The following is a 19,013-nucleotide window of genomic DNA, read 5'->3' as shown; positions in this document are numbered from 1 at the left end:
AGACTTCTCAGGTATTCTGATGTGCAGCTGGGCTTGAGTGCCACTAACATGGTGCATAGGTTATACACTGGTGAGGACTTATACCTATCCTGATTGAGACTTAACTAGGGAGTTGCTAACTGTACTTTAATGTGCATATGAATTATCTAGGGATTTTGTTTGGAGAAGGCAATGGAACCCCACTCCAGTACTCTTGCCTGGAAAATCCCATGGATGGAGGAGCCTGGTAGGCTGCAGTCCATGGGGTCGCGAAGAGTTGGACACGACTGAGCGACTTCACTTTCACTTTTCACTTTCATGCATTGGAGAAGGAAATGGCAACCCACTCCAGTGTTCTTGCCTGGAGAATCCCAGGGATGGGGGAGCCTGGTGGCTGCCGTCTATGGGGTCACACAGAGTTGGACACGACTGAAGTGACTTAGCAGCAGCAGCACGGATTTTGTTAAAATGCAGATTCTGATTGAATAGATCTTTAGATGGGGCCCAATATTCTGCATTCTAATAGTCTCCCCAAATGATGCTGATGTTGCTGGACTACTGGTCACACTTTGATAGCAAGAACAAAGAAAGAGGAAAAGAGGAAAAAAAAGAAGCAGAAGGAGGAGGGACTATGAAGATAGAGAGAAGGGACAGATATGAGACATTGCAGAATTACTGGGCATATGGAGAGTTTTAGGTGATGAACTTTTTGGCCTGAGTGATGTGAGGATGGTAGTGACACTATCTAGAGATAGAGAAATCAAGCTAGAGGATGAGGAGATATAGGAAACAATGAAGGAGTGTGAGTAAGACTTCACATTTGAACATATTGAGTCATGATTTTTCTGGGAGAATATTATATAGACTTGCCCAGTAGACCATTTGAACTCTGACTCTGCTCAGTAAAGTTCACACAGAGGTAGATTTGGGAGTCATCTGTATAAAGGTAAGAGTTGAGGCCATGTGATAGGATGAAACTGACCAGGGAGAATAGTGAGAAGGTAGCTGAAAATAGAAACTCAGAAATGACATTAAGAGACATTCTAAGAAGAAAATGGTGAAGTAGTGGGAGAGATAGTACAGAAGAATAAATATCTTGAAGGGTGTTCCTCGGAGAAGGCAATGGCACCCCACTCCAGTACTTTTGCCTGGAAAATCCTACGGACGGAGGAGCCTGGGAGGCTGCAGTCCATGAGGTCGCCAGAGTCAGACACGACTGAGCGACTTCACTTTCACTTTTCACTTTCATGCATTGGAGAAGGAAATGGCAACCCACTCCAGTGTTCTTGCCTGGAGAACCCCAGGGATGGGGGAGCCTGGTAGGCTGCAGTCCATGGGGTTGCTAAGAGTGGGACACGATTGAGCAACTTCACTTTCACTTTTCACTTTCATGCATTGGAGAAGGAAATGGCAACCCACTCCAGTGTTCTTGCCTGGAGAATTCCACGGACGGGGAAGCCTGGTGAGCTGCCATCTATGGGGTCGCACAGAGTCAGACACGACTGAAGCAACTTAGCAGCAGCAGCAGCAGGGCGTTCCTACGAAAGAACAACCAGATTCGGCATAAAACATATTTTTTATTGTGTGAGTTAGCAACTGCTGCATGATAAACCATCCAAAACTCAGTAGCTTGAAACCAAACCATGTATTGTTGCTCAAGAGTCTATAGGTCAGTGCTCTGTTGATCTGCACTAGGCTTGGCAGATCTTAGCTGGGCTCACTTATGTATCTGTGGCTTGTGGGTTGGTTGAGGACTGACAGGTCTAAGCTGGTCTGGCTGGATATAGCTAGACAAATGGGTCTCTCCTCCAGAAGACTAGCCCAGGCTCATTCCCATGGTAACTCCAGGGGTCCAATGGAGTGAGCAGAAGCATGCAAGGCTTAGAACTGACATAATATCACTTCTGCAACATTCTATTGATCAAAGGAAAACACAAGACTATTCTAGATTTGAAGGGTAGAGAAACAGATGTCATCTCTTAAAGGGAAGAGCTGCAAAAGGTGTACATACAGAGAGGTGTAAACACCTGTGACCATTTTTGTAATCAGTTTATCATGCTGGACTTAGAAGTGAAAGAAGTCTTTAAAGATCAAGCAAGATAAAGCAAAGAAACAAAGCCATGACAATAGCAGTAATAAACCCCAGTAAGCTGGCTAGGGAGAGCAGGGCACTTGAGGACACTCAAGTGTCCTCAATGGAACAGAGGTAGTTCTTTGGAAAATTGAGGTGCTGTTATTGGAAGAAATGAGGAAAGGCTGCTGATCAGGTAGGAAAACAAACAGACATCTGCCTCAGAATCTAAGAGTCTAGTCTTTATCATGAGAAAATTCTAGAAATACTTTAAATTGATATGGAACAGTCAGTCTTTCTGGTCCTTGAAATCAGTATGCACAGGACACACCCTTCAGGAGTCTGAGCTTGGACTCAAAACCAGCATGCCAATTGTGCCACCTTAATGTATTAATGTGTAACGTGTTTTCACATCCACTAGCTTGTGTTACTCTTACAACTACCTATAAGGGAGGTAAAGCAGGCATTACTATTCCCATTTAATACTACTTCTAAAAATAATTTTGTCATTATCTTATAAAACTGAGCATTTGCCTGCCTTAGGTCCCAGCAGGAGACATATACACAAGCATTCATGGCAACATTGATGGAAATAATAATGGGTAGAGCTTGCCAGAGTTGACCAGAGCTGAGCACCCACCACTGCCTGCTGTGTACACCTCTGTGCCATGGCTGGCCTCAACTCCCTGGAGGCGGTGAAACGCAAGATGTAGGCCCTGCAGCAGCAAGCAGATGAGGCGGAGGACCGCACACAGGGCCTGCAGCATGAGCAGCACGAGAAAGACCAAGATGACGTGGCAGCTCTCAATCCACACATCCAGCTTGTCGAGGAGGAGTGGGACAGGGCTCAGGGATGACTGGCCACAGCCCTGCCGAAGCTGGAGGAGGCAGAAAAGGCTGCAGATGAGACTGAGAGAGGGATGAAGGTGATAGAAAACCCAGCCATGAAAAATGAGAAGATGGAGATTCAGGAGATGCAGCTTAAAGAGGCCAAGCACATTGCTGAGGACGCTGACCACAAATACAAGGAGGTTGCTCGTAAGTTGGTCATCCTGGAGGGCGAGCTGGAGAGGGCGGAGGAGTATGAGGTGTCTGAACTAAAATGTGGTGACCTGGAAGAACTCAAGAATGTCACTAACAACCTGAAGTTGCTAGAGGCTGCATCTTTAAAGTATTCTGAAAAGGAGAACAAATATGAAGAAGAAATTAAACTTCAGTATGACAAACTGAAAGAGGCTGAGACCCATACCAAATTTGCAGAGAACAGTTGTGAAACTGGAAAAGACAATTGATGACCTGGAAGAAAAACTTGCCCAGGCCAAAGAAGAGAACAGGGGCTTATCTCAGACACTGGATCAGACACTGAATGAACTAAACTGTATATAACCAAAACAGAAGAGTCTTGTTCCAACAGAAACTCCAGAGCTCCATGTCTTTCTCTTCTCTTGTAAGAAGTTTCTTTTGTTATTGCCTCTTCGCCTTGCTGGAAATGTCAAGGAAATTATGAATACATGAAAAATATTTTGTATCAGAGAAGCTTTGAGCACCAGTTAAATCTACTCCTTTCTTTTTTTCAAGTGGCACCAGTTTTTTCAGCTCTATTTTTATCCTTACCTTGCATATATTCTTAAGGTAGGCAGGGTATTTCATATTGAGCATACTCTCTTTTAAGACTGAGGGCATTTGGTTCCTGGGAGAATAGACAAACCCACACTTTCAAAACACAGATTCTGACATCTGGTCATGGGTCAGTTTAAAAGGTTGAAGAATTCCACCATTGGTCACACTGTAGGAGGCCAGGGATCATCATATTAAAATCTCAAGTGGATCTTCCCAACCCTACATTAAAATGGGTGGTGATTTTCCACCAGAGCAAAAAAGGCGGGTGAGGTTACTGTGGGAAGTCATAAACTACCAAGAGGTTAACCTGATCATCCTGGTTCTTTTCCACACTCCACCATTCAGAACATTATCTGAGCAGCCAGTGTAAGAATGCTTGGAAAAGAGTCGTAATAATCACCCAAATGTTTTCTGGACTGATCCTTGATATATTCTTCTATACGTTTCTTTCACTCTAAAGTTGTTCTCTGAGGAGCTGATGTCTTATTCCAGTAATGACACATGCTTATCTGCTTTGATATGAGGCCATTCACTCAGGAGAAATGAATGTTGGAGAATTCAGTCCTATTAGGAGAAGCTGTCTTTTTCATAAAGACTGCTTAGCCATCAGTAATTGAGAAAGACTGTTTTTCTATGAACAAATATTGGACAGAATGGCCCTCTCAGACTACAAAGTAAAAATAAAAGAAGTAATTGACCCAACTTCATCGCCTCTATACTCGAGGGAATGGCAAATTGGAGATTTACTTATTTAGAATTTTAATTCCTTCTTCAGGACCAAGTTAATAAAAAAACAAGAAACTCATGATTAAACTGAAAATGCAGTATTTTGTAGACAGGGCTGCACATTTTAGCCTTGTTATATTTCTGCTTTCTCAGTTAACATCTCAGAGCTGAAACATTCCACATTGTCCAGCAGTGTGGGGGCCAACTCAAGGTTACAATTCTGACTAAAAAATCACACTGCTTCTAGCTTATCTGAATCCTCTGCCCTCACTCCTATTTATTAAGCACCACACTATGCAAGAAATACACTAGCAAATTGTGCAACTGAATAAAACCCACACTTTTCATTTAGGTTCTTGCAACTGAATCATATGTAATAGTATCACTTTTTCTACATTTTGGTCAAATAAACTTTTACTCCAAAAAAAAAAAAAGAATGGGTAGATAAACTGTGGTATTACTATATAGAAGTGAAAAATTAACTACAGCTATAGCAGCAATGTGGAGAAGGCAATGGCAACCCACTCCAGTACTCTTGCCTGGAAAACCCCATGAACAGAGGAGTCTGATAGGCTGCAGTCCATGGGGTCACGAAGAGTCGGACACTTACTGAGCGACTTCACTTTCACGCATTGGATAAGGAAATGGCAACCCACTCCAGTGTTCTTGCCTGGAGAATCCCAGGGACAGGGGAGCCTGGTGGGCTGCCATCTATGGGGTCACACAGAGTTGGACAGGACTGAAGCGACTTAGCAGCAGCAGCAGCATAGCAGCAATGTGTTTGTGTCTTAGAGGAAAAAAAAAGTTGGATGAGAAAAGGGAGTTGCAGAACCTACATAAAATAACATTTTTATAAAATTAGAAAGCAAGTACAACCTAATACTATGTTGTTAAAAAATAATTGCATATGTGATATAACTATTTAAGAAGAAATCTAGGGAATGAAAACTGAAAGTGAAAATACTGGTTACCTCTGGGGAAGGCAGAGAGATGGGATAGTTCTTAGGTTGGGCAGCGGGTTCAGGAGAGTTCAGTTTATTATTGAATTTTATAACATATGTTACATACCCTTTTGCATTTATCAAATAATATGTGTGAGTGTGCTTAGTCGCTTCAGTCATGTCCGACTCTTTGTGACCCTATGGACTGTAGCCCGCCAGGCTCCACTATCCATGGGATTCTCCAGGCAAGAATACTGAAGTGGGTTGCCATGCCCTCCTCCATGGGATCTTCTCAACCCAGGGATCGAGCATGCATCTCTTAGTCTCCTGCATTGTCAAGTGAGTTCTTTACCACTGGTACCACCTTAGGAAGCCCTTATTAAATAGTACATAATAATATTTTTAAATAGTCAAAAAAGGAAAGCAAAACAGCAGAGAAGTGTCAAGGAAGCCAGAGAGTTTCATGAATGGGTTGTATTTCAATGTCAATTGCTGTGGAAGGCCTCAGCAAGATGCCTGTATGAAAACTGTGGACTTGGTGACAGGGTGCACACGTCACCTTTGGAAGCAGCCACATTCAAATAGGAAGGGCTGATGCCAGATTATAGGCTAGGGAGAACTGTATTACGAGGAAATCAGGACCTGGAGCTTAGACAAGTCTTTCATCTACTACCAACTCTTCCCCCACCCCCTGGCCAAACCTGTAACAGCTAACATTTATTGAGGCTGCATTATATGCCGGGCATTTTACATACACTATGTCTAGGGGGAGCTAAACTCAATGCTTGCTTTACCCCCAGATTATATCCACTTCAGTGCACATGCAGAGAAGCCCTATGACACTAGAATGGGAATGAATGCTTTACTCTTCCATTACAAATTTTAGGTATAATAACTCAAGTGGTTAGGCAGTGGCAACCAATCAAAAGGCAATTAATTGGAGCGGTTCCCTTGGCCTGGTGGCGGTGGCTGGTGGGGCCCCGGCCTGAGGGTGGCAGCGGCTCGTCTGAGCACCTGGATGTGTTGGTGGAGGACAAGGTGGTGGTCTTCCTCAAGGGGACGCTGGAGCAGCCCCAGTGTGGCTTCAGCAACGCAGTGGTACAGATTCTCCAGCTACACAGCATCTGCTACTATGCGGCCTACAACGTGCTGGATGACCCCCAGCTCCAGTAAGGCATTAAAGACTACTCCAACTGGCCCACCATCCTGCAAGTGTACCTCAACGGCGAGCTTGGGGGTGGGGGGGCTGTCACATTCTCCTGCAGATGCACCAGAATGAGGACCTGGTGGAAGAACTCAAAAAGCTGGGGATCCACTCAGCCCTCTTAGATGAAATCAAAGACTAGGACTCAAAGTGAGGGAGGGTGGCCCAGGTGAGAAGCTGCTGATGTCAGAGTCTCACCGCCAGAGAAGCCTTACCCATTCTGGTTCCTGCTCTACAGATGACTGCACTGGTTCCTCCAGTTTGTAAGCAGCCAAGTGACTTTAGCGTGTCTGGTGTTTGGGCAAGGAATATCCTATCGTAAACATAATCGTAACCACTGCACTGTCATAATCAATGTGGTATTACGAGCTTGTTGTAAACAAAATTCTTTCTTGTGTTGTCCTTTGCTCTTTGCAAAGGATTCAGGAGTAAACCTAGGAACTTTTGAATCATTGTTATTATTCATAAGTCCTCCGCAAATATATCAGTCTGCAAAGATAATATAACTCCCCTCCCCAGTTTTTTATAACTTTTTCTGTTAAGAAAAATGATGGGCAAGGAAGAAAATAAGATAATTGTTTTTTTTTTTTTTAAATAAACTGCCAACCCAGGGGGGGGAAAAAAGGCAATGAATCAAATCTACCCAGAAATGGGTCATTTCTCCCTGTGATGCTATTATTTTGACTCACCAAACTTATTTCTTCCGTGTTTCAGGGACATAGTAGATTTGTACTTTCCACCTCCAGGAAATTAGGTGCAACCATGTGGGCCATTTCTTGGGTAATGAAGAGAGAAGTGATGGGTGACATTTTAAGCTGTAAGGATCAGTGTGTGTTTTGGTCACATCCCTTCCTAACTCAGTGATGGGGCTTCTGTTGGTTTGAGTTTTCAAGTGGCTTTGGATGAACAGAGCTCCCCTGCCAATCTATGTTGGACATAATGAGCAAGAAGTATACCTTTATTATGTGAGATTTTGTATTATTATAGCAGCAAAGGGCTTCCCCAATGGCTCAGAGATAAAGAATCCACCTGCAATGCAGGAGATGCAGGTTCGATCCTTGGGTCAGGAAGATCTCATGGAGGAGTAAATGGCAACCCTCTCCAGTATTCTTGCCTGAAAAATCCCATGGACAGAGTAGCCTGGCAGGCTACAGTCCAAAGGGTCGCAAAGAGTCAGACACAACTGAGCAACTGAGCATGCATACACGCATAGCAGCAAAATCTAGGCCATCCAACTGATACATTCCCCTTTTCTAGAATTAAAGATTATAAATGTATAAGGACTTAATAATAAAATGAAAAATTTTTAAAGGTATAAAGTGACTAGAATTCTCCCTGGCACATAGTAATCCCTCAAAAAGATCACTTTCTGCATCTGCTCCTAATAAATGAGCACAGAATTTTCCTATTTCTTACACACAAATAAAGATTAGTTGAAGATATAAATAGAAGACAATGTTCCAGGCTCACATTATTCTTAATGCTTGTGATTTTAGGAGAGATATCTGCCTTCTTGGTCACGTTCTTCAAGTCCATGCAAATAACAGAGTTGGCACTGCTTGGGTCATATACCCATCCCTGCACTGGGGGAGGTGAAGCCATGTGACTGATGGTCAATCCACCTCTATCCCAAGATTGGAAGGAGAAGTTCCCCAAAGGGGTAAAAATCTAGGCTTAACTGCTGCCATAGGAGGAAGGAATGCTGAGCAGGGTTCAGTATTATCTACTTAGTCAAAACAAAATTAGATTTAGAACTCTGGTTTTTAATCACTTATTAGTTGTATGTGAACTTATGTAACACTGAACCAGTTTGCCCATGTGTAAAGTGAGGATAGTATTTACTTTGCAGAGTTGTTCAAGGTTTAGAAACAATGTACAAGAGCCTAGTACTGATAGCTTAGAGGTGAGTGATGCTGCTGTATTTGTGGTCTCTGAAGGACAGTTTCAGTCACTCAGAGCTTTGTGTAGATTTTATTTAAAGTAAAAGTGACAGAAAAAGCTTCTGACATAGACAACAGAAGGGGGCAGGAGAATACCCACCTCACTAGTTTAAGCTGGGCCTTATATACTTCTCAACTAGCTGCTGAGAATAGATAAAAAATACCTCAAGGCTATGAGAATTTTGTCCTGTCCTTTTCCCATAACATACATCCTGGGATGACATCAGCATGAGATTAGCCAAAAGGAACATGTTAACCCAGAGCTCAAGGCTGTGAAAGTTTTTACCCAGAACTTTTCTCATACCATTCATCCAAAGCTCAAAAAAAGGCATGTCCTTGAACAAGAGATACTGCTGTCTACAAAGGCCTACTTGTCCATGGCAAAAAAATGTGAAAAAGAAAGAATGTGTATCTCCTCTATAAAGGGGCCTTAGGCTTGGACTGCTTATCAACCTGCCTAAATTAACTCTCTTATTCTCCCCTTTTTCTTTTAGGAGAATATTGTTGCTGAGGAGAAAGGGGAGGAGAAATCTGTCAGTAACTGCTTCCTGCAGGTGAGGGGGGGCAGACCCTAAGTTGTTGAAGCAACATATTCTCATTACCCCTTTATTTAGGGTTTCTGATCCAAGGATCCCAAGTAATAGCTAGAGGAGGCAGTAGAAATTGTAGGAGCATGAACAATTATTTGTAATTTAAATGTTTTCAGACGGTTGGAAACAAATCTTATTACACAGTTACAGATGTAAGGAAAAAAACAGCAAAATCAGAATGATTACAAGTATTACAGTCAAGATAGTTTTTCACCAAGGAGAGCTTGTAAACCAAGATTATATCTATGACCAGAGTGGAACATCAGGGAAGTCCAGTTTTGAAGAGTGACCAGAATCTCTGTATCACCATTACTTTGTATGGGAAGCTGTTGTATCCTTCAGAAAGAACAAACTAGACAAGTAGATTAAAAGGCAGAGACCAAAAATCAGTAAAAGAATTATTGTAATCAGCAGTCCAAGCAAGAGTAAGAATCAGGTTACATTTGGTAGTAACTTTGATCCTGGTTTAGATATAGTCAACACCTGGGCTGCCCTATTTATAAGAATGGAGCCATTTGGCATGTTCATATACATTTTGAATGTGGGTATAACAAACCCAGTTAGAAGTAGTTGAAGGAGTGACAGCCTGAAGCTTAACAGACAAAATAAATCTTACCATTTCTTTTTAGAAGAATGAGTCTGAACCCCTATGTATACAGCTGTTTTAAGGAGATTTATAGTCATAGGTTACCCACTCCAGTATTCTGGCCTAGAGAATTCCATGGGCTGTATAGTCCATGGGGTTGCAAAGAGTCGGACACGACTGAGTGACTTTCACTTTCACTATGGTCAGAGCTAGTTGTCTAAGTTTGTCCAAGTAGGCTTTAGCCTCTTATTGTGGTATTAACATATAAGCCAAAGTAGTTGTCACTATTAACAATTGTAGATAGTGTTTTTCTAGGTATGAGAAAATGCAAGAATTTGGGCTCAAAAATTTTTTTACCTGAAAATATCTGACTATTCAAAGGCTTGTTTTGTCCATTTTTTTTCAGAGCACAAACCAAGTGTCTAATCTCTGATTTTCACCCTGAACTCCTTTAAGAGGATGTCGAAGGTCAGCAGCTGTAGTGTCCATGATTTAATCTTTGTAGAGGCAGATGGCAAGGGCCAGTTTCCAGGCACAGGGCCCCTTTATGGCCATGAGTTTGACCATGGTTTGGGGGCGTTTCATGGCCATCTTGTCCCACAGTGCTTGGAAAACTCATTACCAGGTCTGTTGAAGATTTCACTGATAGGCCACTCAATGTGCTGTTACTGGACTAGGCCCTGTGAGTAGCAAAATCTCCAGACTGCACCTGTCTCACTAGTCTCTTGGTCCAGGAGAATATTCCCTCTTGCTTCTTTTCATATACAGAGTCATATCATTATAATTATGGATTTTATATAGAACTGTACACCATCATTATATCAGTGGCTCCATCACATACTTGATAATGTAAGGGACAACACTTCTTGAAACAGGCAATATAGAAAACAATATAGTTAGCAGTAATAGTAAAATCACAAGTAAGACCTTAAGTCAAGAACTTAATTAGGTATAGCCCAGTGATATCTCCAGGTCATCTGACTGAGTTTGTTAAATGACTATAGCCTGCTGTTAATCTTCTGGTTGTAGATCCTGGAGCATCGGATCTTTATTTAAAGACTGGTTAATCGGATCTTTATTTAAAGACTGGTTACTGGGATAAACTTTAGAAACAAACTCAGAGTGTCCTTTTTAATAACTTAATTAAACCTCTTAGCAATGTAATATAACCACAAGGAACTAACTCAGAAGTGAGTCAGTAAATACAGACCTTAGTTAATAAAACTAGAATGTAATACTCAGTGAAACATGATAGATGCCATAGGCCTGACATCAGTTGGGTGGATTTTTCTTTTAGAGCTCCCCAGAACACTTTGAGATTTCTGTATATGTTGGGACACAGTCTTTTTTACCTTGATAAGGCTGTCCAGAACCCAAGTGTCTCCAATTTCGGAGGGACGAGGCAGAGAGAGAAGAAAAATGTTTTAATTTTACCCATAGATGTAAATCATTAAATTGCTTTAAACCATCAGTAACTTGAGAAGAAGAGCTTCTTTATATCTGAAAACAAAGATTGGAAGACAGTAATACATCAGACAAAAAGTCATGAAAATTGTAGTCATATTTTGCAGTCTACTCAATCCCATGCAACTGACCCCTTTATTCTGCCATTCCTGCTCGATGACCAAGGACATCAGCGAAAGCAATAGTCTCCAAGAAGCTCATGAAGTTTTTGCCAATGTCTGTATGACCTGTCCAGCAAAGTGGGTGCCCCAATCACTGGAGACTGCAGAAAACACACTTTAACCATTTTTTCCCATTGTGAGATATTAACCCCACAGCCAGGAAAGGCTTTAGCCTATCAAATAAAAGTGAGGTTTGTCAGGGAGCCGGAAAAAGCCAAGCGGCTGTGTTGGACCTCCCATAGCCCTGACTGTTTGGTTTACAGCCATTCTTTATCCATTTTAAATTCCCTGATGAGGGGTTAATTTTGTAGAAGCAGAATGAGCTTTGTCTATGTGCATCATAGTCCATTATTAAAAGCCACATTTCAAGAAAACTTTGTTCTTTTAATCAGGGAGAGAAAACCAAATTCCAGTTTGGTACCAGCTTACGTTCACTGTGAAACAATAGTTGTTCACTTAGTCAAAGTAACAATAAAAGACCTCAAAGGCAGTTTAATATCTTAAGAAACTTGTATCTTGCACAAAACTGTCTTCCACTTGCCACAAATCTTTTTTCATTTGTCACAAACCTTTTTTGTATTTTCTGTATTTATCACTTTATTTGCCCATTCAGAGAACAGCCACCTCTAAGTTCAGATTTACTTTCTTTTTCTTAATAGAATGTAATTTCATTTCTTATACCTTTTTATTGAAAACACACATCTTTCCTTCAGTAACCATGAACTGTACTTTATATCATCATTTTGTAGATTGGTAAATATAAATCACCCAAAGCTATGTCATTTGCAAAAGTATCTTCACAATGTCTATGTTAATTAGGTCAATAAGCAAACATCAACACTAGATATTAATTCAATAGTGAATATTTCCCAGTTTACACAAGCCTGAAATTCATTTTAATTTTTTGAATTTAGAATTGTTTGATTTCTAAGTGCTTACTTCTCTCTAGGCCAATTAGGCTTCAGCAATATTGTCCAAGGACAAAGACACACACAGAGACCTCACAGTTTTCCACTTGAAATATAAAATGTCTCTTTGCTCCCCCCCTTTTTTTTCTTGGCTTGAAGTTCTGCCAACTTGCTCATGGTTGGAGTCCCAGACAGAGTGGGCTGTGTATCTCAAGGACATGATAAGAGTTAACTTCAGTTTCTTCCCCAGGCATGTTTTCTGTTTCTCAGGCAGGATCGGAGCTCCAAAAAAAGTATTTTAACAAGTCAGCTTTTTCCTAATTGCATGTGCTAGAAGAACTGGTTTTGCAATTTCAAAAAGATTTCATTTTAACCTATTTTTTCCAGAGTCTAAAAAATATCATGGCCATTCAGTGTCAAAAATGTCATCTCTTCTTTTTGTAGTCACAGTTTCATAGCTAAAATTTAAACCAGAGTGTTCAAATTGGCTCTGATGACAGGGGTAGACTGATTGATAAGATGTTGTCCCAGCAGGGATTGTCTCTCTGGGCAAGTGAGGTCTTCTCTTAAAGAAATCCTGTATATAAGGGACATTTTGGGCTCTGGGGATGAAACTTACCCCAGTTTTTCCAAGATACAATTCAAAGGGGGTAGTTTTAGGACTGCTAGCTCCCATTTGTAAGAGAAAAAAGCAGCGCCCAGTGCCGTGGCTTTTTTCTACTGGAGGCGACCCTCCCTGCTCTAGATAGGGGTGTAGACAGGCCTTCCACCTAAGCTTCCTTCCCTGGCCAGAGTTAAACTGTCCCTTACCAACAGTAATCCAAGTCTATGCCCCACTAAAGCTGAAGAAGCTGAACAATTCTATGAAGACCTACAAGACCTTCTAGAACTAATACCAAAAAAAAAAAAAAAAAATGTCTTTTTCACCATAGAGGACTGGAATGCAAAAGGAGGAAGTCAAGAGATCCCTGGAGTAACAGGCAAGTTTGGCCTTGGAGTACAAAATGAAGCAGGGCAAAGGCTAACAGAATTTTGCCAACAGACCACACTGGTCATAGCAAACACCCTTTCCAACAACACAAGAGAAGACTATACACATGGATATCACCCGAAGGCCAATACCAAAATCAGATAGATTATATTCTTCATAGCCAAAGATGGAGCAGTTCTATACAGTCAGCAAAAAGAAGACCAGGAGCTGACTGTGGCTTAGATCATGAATGCCTTATTGCAAAATTCAAATGTAAATTGAAGAAAGTAGGGAAAACCACTAGACCATTCAGGTATGACCTAAATCAAATCTCTTACAATTACACCATGGAGGTGACAAATAGATTCAAGGAATTAGATCTGATAGGATGCATGAAGAACTATGGATGGGGATTTGTAACATTGTACAGGAGGCGGTGATCAAAACCATCCCCAAGAAAAAGAAACACAAAAAGGCAAAATGGTTGTCTGAGGAGGCCTTACAAATAGCTGAGAAAAGAAGTGAAAGGTAAAGGAGAAAAGGAAAGATATATCCATCTGAATGCAGAGTTCCAAAGAATAGCAAGGAGAGATAAGCAAGCCTTCCTAAGTGATCAATGCAAAGAAATAGAGGAAGACAATAGAATGGGAATGACTAGAGATCTCTTCAAGAAAATTAGAGCTACCAAGGGAAAACTTCATGCAAAGATGGACACAATAAAGGACAGAAACAGTATGGACCTAATAGAAGCAGAAGATATTAAGAAGAGGTGGTAGGAATACACAGAAGAACTATACAAAACAGAACTTAATGACTTGGATAACCATGCTGGTATGGTAACTCACCTAGAGCCAGACATCCTGGAGTACAAAGTCAAGTGGGCCTTAGGAAGCATCACTATGAACAAAGTTAGTGGAGGTGATGGAATTCCAGCTGAGTCATTTCAAATCCTAAAAGATGATGAAAGTGCTGCACTCAACATGCCAGCAAATTTGGAAAACTCAGCAGTGGCCACAGGACTGGAAAAGGTCAGTTTTCATTGCAATCCCAAAGAAAGGCAATGCCAAAGAATGTTCAAACTACTGTATAATTGCATTTATCTCATACGCCAGCAAATATTCAAAATTTTCCAAGCGAGGCTTTCACAATACGTGAACTGAGAAGTTCCAGATGTTCAAGTTGGATTTAGAAAAGGCAGAAAGAGGAACCAGAGATCAAATTGCCAACATCAGTTAGATCATAGAGAAAGCAAGAGAATTCCAGAAGAACATCTACTTCTGCTTCATTGAGTATGCTAAAGCCTTTGACGATGTGGATCACAACAAACTGTTGAACATTCATTCTTAAAGAGATGGGAATACCAGACCACCTTACCTGCCTCCTGAGAAATCTGTATGCAGGTCAAGAAGCAACAGCTAGAACTGGACATGGATCAGTGGAATGGTTCCAAATTGGGAAAGGTGTACATCAAGGCTGTATATTGTCACCCTGCTTTTAAACTTATATGCCAAATACATCATGCAAAATGCTAAGGTGGATGAAGCACAAGCTGAAATCAAGATTGCTGGGAGAAATATCAATAACCTCAGATATGCAGATGACACCACCCTTATGGCAGAAAGTGAAGAGGAACTAAAGAGCCCCTTGATGAAAGTGAAAGAGGAAAGTGAAAAAGCTGGCTTAAAACTTCAACATTCAATAAACTAAGATAATGGCATCTGGTTCCGTCACTTCATGGCAAATAGATGGGGAAACAATGGAAACAGTGATAGACTTTATTTTCTTGTGCTCCAAAATCATTGCAGATGGTGACTGCAGCCATGAAATTAAGACACTTGTTCCTTGGAAGAAAAGCTATGATAAACCTAGACAGCATATTAAAAAGCAGAGACATTACTTTGCTGACAAAGGTCTGTCTAGTCAAACCTATGGTTTTTCCAGTAGTCATGTATGGATGTGAGAATTGGACCATAAAGAAAGCTGAGCACTGAAGAATTAATGTTTTTGAACAATGCTTTGGAGAAGACTCTTCAGAGTCCCTTGGACAGCAAGGAGATCAAACCAGTCAATCCTAATGGAAATCAGTTCTGAATATTCACTGGCAGGATTGATGCTGAAGCTGAAGCTCCAATACTTTGGCTACCTGATGGGAAGAACTGACTCTTTGGAAAAGACCCTGAAGCTGTGAAAGATTGAAGGCAGGAGGAAAAGGGGACAACAGAGGATGAGATGGTTGGATGGCATCACTGACTCGATGGACATGAGTTTGAGCAAGCTCCAGGAGTTGGTGATAGACAGGAAAGCCTGGTGTGCTGCAGTCCATGGGGTCACAAAGAGTCGGACAATACTGAGCAACCGAACTAAATTGAACTTACCGATGCAGGTGTCTTATTACCATCCCTCCCCATTCTACCACCAAGGTGGGGTGGAGATGCAGCGAGGGTAGTCCTGATGGCATCCCAGATTGATGTCCAGTTCCTCACTATTAATGCCTTTGCATGATTTCTGCTCCTCCTCTGATGCCACCCGGGGTGATAAGAAAAAAAATAGGTGGTGAAGGGCCAGCCAGCGAGGAAAAAGTGATTTTTGTTGAGCTATTAGGGCCAATCCTTCCAGTTCATTTCCACAGATTACACAGAAAGAATATCTAAGGAGTTGAGACAAAAGCCACTGGAGAACCTCCTCTGGTCCGCTAAGAGCCAGCCTTACCAAATGAAGCCCATCACACTTCCAATCTGACCAGATCCTGGAATTCCCAATCTGTGTCCTCAGAAATCTCACAGTTGCCACAGATGGAGTGCCTCCATCCATATAGACCAGATGCACAGCTGTAACAAGGATTCATTTTCAGGTTGTTGGCCCGAGGCAGGCAGCTAAGGGAACAACCTCTAGCCTGAGAAATGTTCCTGGAGTCAGAGCTCCACCCAGCTCCCAACTGTGCTCCTGTCTGCAGTGCATGAAGACAATCCAGGTGTAACTTTTGGCTTCTAGCAAGACTAGGTGCTTTGTGACTATCAATCCAAATTTGAGGTCTAAGTAATAGTACACAGTAACAGAATAGATGGCAAGTCCCTTGAAAGTCTAGATTTGACAGATTAGGTTAGTAGTTTCAATTCTCCAGGCAGTTACAAAATGGTCAAAAAGACCAGGAAAAGGTGACCAAGAAAGGAAAGTTTGGTCCACACACTTCACCCATTTCAGGCTACTCCCCTCACAGGGACGTTGGCTGCCTCTGGGTATCACCAGTTCAGTATAAATCCCTGACAGGCTCCCCTTTTGGGGCTGCCCTCAGTCATTATGAGGTGCCACGGAAACACAAACTGGGCTCTACTCTCGCTTCGCACTTGTTTTGTGCATTTCTGGCTTTCAGTCAATCACTTGCACAGGCACACTGTAGAGTTAACAAAGCAGAAAACGTGTTTACTAGGACAACAAAAGAACTAGAACTCCAAGTGTCCTTACCTTGTCTTGAAGATCCTGGACGAGCACCAAAGATGATAGCTTATTGGTAAACAGTGAACAGTGCCGCTGGATTCATGGTCTCCGAAGGAGATTTAACTCTGGGACCAAAGACAGTCTCAGTCACTCAGAGCTTTGTGTAGATTTTATTTAAAGTGAAAGTGACAGAAAAAGCTTCTGACATAGATATCAGAAGGGGGCAGAAGAGTACGCACCTCACTAATTTAAGTAGGGCCTTATATACATCTGAGAATAGACAAAAAATACCTTAAGGCTGTGAGAACTTTGCTGACCCTTTCCTGTAACATACATCCTGGGATGACATCAGCACTAGATTAGTCAGAAGGAACAGGTTAATCCAGAGCCCAAGGCTGTGGAAGTTTTTACCCAGACTTTCCCCCATAAAATACATCCAAAGCTCAAAAAGAGGCATGTCCTTGAACAAGAAATACTGCTGCCTACAAGGCCTATTTGTCTATAGCAAAAGAATGTGAAAAAGAATGCTTACCTCCTCCATAAAGGGGCCTTAGGCTTGGACTCCTTATCAACCTGCCAAAGTTAACTCTCAGTACTGTATTAAGTCACTTTAGTAGTGTCTGACTCTGCAACCCCATGGACTGTAGCCCACCAGGATTCTCTGTCCATAGGATTCACTAGGGAAGAACACTGGAGTGGGTTGCCATGCCCTCCTCCAGGGGATCTTCCCAACCCAAGGACTGAACCCGCGTCTCTTATGTCTCCTACGTTGGCAGACATGTTCTTTACCACTAGCATCACCTGAGAAACCTAGTCCTATGCTTGGTACCTAATAGGTCCTCAGTTAACAGTAACTTTTAAAGGCCAAATGTAAAGATTTCCCACTATTAAATTCTTTTTTCTAGTTGAAACACTCACTTTATTGTTGACTGAATTTTATCATGCTTGAAGTGGAGTTGCTCAGTCATGTCTGACTCTTTGTGATCCCATGGACTGTAGCCTACCAGGCTTCTCTGTCCATGGAATTTTCCAGGCAAGAGTACTGGAGTGGGTTGCCATTTCCTTCTCCAGGGGATCTTCCCGACCCAGGGATTGAACCCAGGTCTCCTGTATTGCAGGCAGATGCTTTACTGTCTGAGCCACCAGGGAAGCCCTTATCATGCTTAAGGTGCTGAAATACTGAGGCACTAGTCAGGAACCTTGTTAGCATGTGTCAGACCCTACTGACTAATTCACAACAAAGATTTTATGTTATCTTTTGCCACTTTGTCCAAGACAGTAATGATAGCTTTAGGCATGTGAGTACAGCAGAAGATCCAGCTCCTCAGTCTGTTGTATTCATATATAAAAAAAAAAGTTTGGAAAGCTAATAAAGGCATTTCCTTAAGCCTTAAAACAACTGAAACCAAATCCATGCCAAGGTTCCTGCTTGACACATGTTCCTCGAAAGATATCTCAACATATACAAAGTCAAAAAAGGCATAGTTAAGGGACAGAGTATTACCTACATTATATGTCAACTTTTCAACATGAGAGAGAAAAGGCAAAGTTTCTTCATTTAGAAACTGGGTCTCCTCTTCACATATTCTGCCAAAATAGGATTGTGGGACTGGTTTTTAGGAGAGGTATTTTGAATGTCCAGTTTCTGCGGTTAATCCCTCATTTGCTCATCCTATGACAGCAAGAAACTTTCTGATTTTAAAGTCTTTTCAACTGACTAGAACTTTCTTATTGGATTCTGCCTGTTTTCCTTATAAGCACCACAAAAACAAAAGGAAAGCCTAGGAATATGAAACTAGTGAAAAAGGAAAGGCACATGTATCACTATATGAATAAGTACTCTTCTATCCATGGTGGATGTAACAATCTATTTCTTAAATTGCACTGTGCCTTCCTAATGATGTCAAACCCTAAAAGTATTGCAGAGATAGTAGGTTTTTTTGGGAAAAGGATGAGCTCTGTATTAGTCTGCAGTGACTCAGTTTAGATATGAAAACAGGTTCTGAAAAGTGACCTCTTTGGCCCATCTGGTTAGACTAGTTGATGTCTATGTAAACATTTATTCATCTTTATTAGCAAGGTTTAAAAGATGAACAGATTATCAAGGCTCCCACTATCAAATTCTGAGACCCAACACCTAGAGAACAAAGGTTAGGAAAAGACATCTATAGCCATAATGAACCAACTATAAAACAAAGTTTTACAAACGAGTTTTCATTTAAGGGAAAGTGTTTACAAACTTCAGTAACCTCTAATGCTTGCCTTTAGGCTCAGCTGTTTCCTTCTACAACCTGTACACACAGGGCACAGAGCAGTCATGGAGGTCAAGCCTAGCTAGCAACACTTAGCAGAAGCAGTAAAGTAAGAATCTACTCTAGAGTCCTGGCTTCAGATTCTGCTTTAAGCATCAGTCTATTG

The 19,013-nt window shown here is 41.6% G+C and overlaps 1 long non-coding RNA gene and 1 pseudogene across 1 annotated transcript; one reads left to right on the top strand and one right to left on the bottom strand.

Annotated features, from left to right (window-relative positions):
* The first annotated feature begins 1,441 nt into the window (after nucleotides 1–1,441).
* On the top strand, nucleotides 1,442–3,633 carry LOC113887221 (annotated as a pseudogene).
* On the bottom strand, nucleotides 1,477–17,276 carry LOC113887222. Its single transcript, XR_003509672.1, has 3 exons — nucleotides 16,623–17,276; nucleotides 11,010–11,157; nucleotides 1,477–1,517 (listed from the first exon to the last, which is right to left on the bottom strand). It is a non-coding gene; the product is annotated as an uncharacterized LOC113887222 (long non-coding RNA).
* Nucleotides 17,277–19,013: the final 1,737 nt, after the last annotated feature.

The sequence above is a fragment of the Bos indicus x Bos taurus genome, chromosome X (genome assembly GCF_003369695.1).
Source record: "Bos indicus x Bos taurus breed Angus x Brahman F1 hybrid chromosome X, Bos_hybrid_MaternalHap_v2.0, whole genome shotgun sequence".
In the NCBI taxonomy this organism is placed as follows: domain Eukaryota; kingdom Metazoa; phylum Chordata; class Mammalia; order Artiodactyla; family Bovidae; genus Bos; species Bos indicus x Bos taurus.
The sequence above is the reverse complement of the archived record's forward strand: the minus strand, read 5'-3'. Positions and strand labels throughout refer to the sequence as shown.